Here is a 3289-nt window from a genome sequence, read left to right as displayed (position 1 = left end):
TTGACTATTGAGAATAATGATGCAATGAACATGGAAGTGCAAATATCTCTTCAATACTGACTTTATTTTCTTTGGATATATGCCCAGAGGTGAGATTGCTGGATAATACGGTAGTTCTAGTTTTAGTTTTTTTGAGGAACGTCCATACTGTTTTCCATAATGGCTGTACAAATTTATATTCCTACCTGGAGTATACAAGGGTTCTCTTTTCTCCACATTCGGGCAAAATTTATTATCATTTGTTTTATTTTTTAAATAATAGCTATACTAACAGGTGTGAGGCAATATCTCATAATGGTTTTAATTTGCATTTCATGGTTAATGATGTTGAGCACCTTTTCATGTACCTGTTGGCCATTTGTATATTTGTATATTTTTGTATATCCATGTTTATTCAAGTATTTTGCCCATTTGGGTTATATAAGTGGATATGATAGATATTATCAGATATATGGTTTGAAAATATTTTTCTTCCAATCCGTAGGTTGCATTTTCATTTTGTTGTTTCCTTTGCTGTGCAGAAGCATTATAGTTGGATAAATTTCTGCTTGTCAATTTTTGTTTTTGTTGCCTGAACTTTTGATGTCATATATAAAAAGCCATTGCCAAAGTCAATGTCAAGGAGTTTTTCCCTGTGCTTTCTTCCACGAGTTTTATGGTTTCAGGTCTTACATTTAAGTCTTCAATCCATGTTGAGTTGATTTCTTGTATGACGTAAGGTAAGGATTCAGTTTCATTCTTTTGCATATGGATATCCAGTTTTCTCAACACCATTTATTGAAGAGACTATTTTTTTCTACATTGAGTATTCTTGGTGCCCTTGATGAATATTAGTTGACTGTGTATGCCTCAGTTTATTTCTGGTTTCTCTATTTTGTTCCAATGATCTATATATCTGTTTTTACACAAGTTCCATACTGTTTTGATTACTATAGACTTATAATGTAATTTAAAATCAGGAAATTTGATATCATCAACTCTATTCCTCTTTCTCAAGATTGCTTTGGCAATTTGGGGTCTTTTGTAGTTCCATATGGATTTTAGACTCAAAAAATGCCATTAGAATTTTGCTAAGAATTGCATTGAATCTACATACAACTTTGGGTGTATGAAGTTCTTTACATAAGTTAATTCATTTAATTCTCACCACAAATTTAAATTTTTAATGCTATTCCCTCCATTTTACAAGTGAGGAAACAGAGGATCAGAAAGTGAAAACTGTGTTCACACAGCTCGCAAGCAGCTGGGTTCAAATCTGAATTCAAATCTGAATGTAGGTCTTTTTGACCTCAAAGCCTCATCTCTTTCACCACTGCAAAGTGGGTCTGACAGCCCATAGAGAGTGTATCATGGGGAACTTAAATTCTGAAAACTGTAATTCAACAAGATCATCTTAAGCTTAGAAATTACGTGTTACAAGAACATCAAGAAAAGCTTCTGATGAGTCTGAATTTCTGCTATTTAGAAGAGCAAAACATGCCCCATCACCACCACCTCCATTAAATCTATTCAACAACATCTGTGGTTTGTAAACAGAGTTTATCAAAGGGATGGAGGTGAGAGGCAGAAGTGTATTTGTCCAGGACCTTGCATTCACAAAAACTCTTTAAGCCAGTCTTTGATGTTAACACTGAACAAAGTCACACTCTTAGCCACAGAAGTAGGTTGGTAAAATTGAAAACAGAAGATATTTAGTATTCAACATTGAGCTTTTTATCCCACCTTGGACACAGAGTCTTAATGCACTATGAAGTGCTTATATGTACATTTTTATTTTCTACTACATAAATTCTTTTTGTCCAGTTTTATTGAGATGTAATTGACATACATCACTGTATAAGTCTAAGGCATACAGCATAACAGCATTACATACATTGTGAATTTATGTTTTTAATAATATATTGTAATACATTGCAATATATTCATATAATCTTAAAAGTGTAATTTATTAAATATAGGCAGTCAATTCATTTTTTGACATCTTATAATCCTATTTTGACATTTCTTCCCCTTCTTTTTCCTTCTTCTTCCTATTTCTTCTCTCTACCTCCTTCTTCAATATACTGATATTAAAAATAAAAAAGGAATGGCTCAGGCTCACCTTGACCTTTGCGGGGCTTTGTGGAGGAACCTTATAGCACAGGAAAGCACTACCTACCTTCATAAATATTCCGTGACAGAGGAAAATAAAATTTTGAAAAAATAGGATATTTTATCTTTCCCATGATAAATAAATGTTCCAGATGCAGGTCTTAAGCTATGCATGGATTCCATCCGGGGTGCTTTTGGGATCTTGCAGCTTGGTAAGATAATGTGTAGGAGCACTTATGGGTTGCACTTAATCATATCTGCTGGTGATGTAGAAAGGTTTCTAAATGGAAAAGCTAACACAAGAAATCCTTGTGATGTTCAGTATGTCTCAATACCAGCCCTACCTTGTGGTCAGAGGCAGCATCACCACACTCCTGCTGACAAAAGAAGACTTGCCAAAAGGTGGGGCTGGGAGAGTTTCAGGAAATGCAGCCGAGTTTTATTCAAGCACGTTGTCTATTTCTCAGATTTTCTCATTTCTTAGGAACTGTGCCAGTTCACTTGCTCATTTCCTGTGAGGTGTGTGTATGTGTGTGTGTGGTAGGTGCGTGTTTGTTGTTGCATTTAAACACCCAAACTTATCTTTTTCTATACCTACCTCCTCTCGCTTTCATTTTCATTGGAATTTCCAAAGCCTCTTGGAAGTTCAGCCTCCCAGATGCTTCTTCCATTGACAATGTTCAAGTCAAACGAGCTTGTTCTGAATAGCCTAAGTTTGGAAACTCCATGAAGATTAAGGTGTAGCCTCAACCACACTGAGTGATCTGAGAGTTTGTGGCTGTGGAATGTGCATGTGTGTTGGGGAAAGAGGAAGAGGAAGTCTGTCTGTCTAACACTTTGTTTAGGATGGGGAGGAGTAAAGGAGGAGAAAGGCCAGAAGGATGAGAAAGGAAAAAATAATTAAGAGTGTCAGGACACCTGTTTTTCTCTCCAAAAAAGCAGGCATTTCCTTAATGCCAAGAATTATTAAAACGTTTACATTAAAAAACTTTGAATATGTAATAACATAATGTGTAATAATATATTGCACATTGAATATAATACACTCTACAATAGTACAGCCTTTTAAAAAGTAACTATAGTAAAATACACATCACATAAAATTTACCAACATAACCATTTTTAAATGTATTATTGGTTCAGTGATATTAAGTACATTCTTATTATTGTGCAACAGCATTTATCTCCAGAACTCTTA

Source organism: Pteropus vampyrus, unplaced genomic scaffold (assembly GCF_000151845.1).
Source record: "Pteropus vampyrus isolate Shadow unplaced genomic scaffold, Pvam_2.0 Scaffold56, whole genome shotgun sequence".
Lineage (NCBI taxonomy): Eukaryota > Metazoa > Chordata > Mammalia > Chiroptera > Pteropodidae > Pteropus > Pteropus vampyrus.
Note: the sequence above shows the minus strand (reverse complement) of the source record.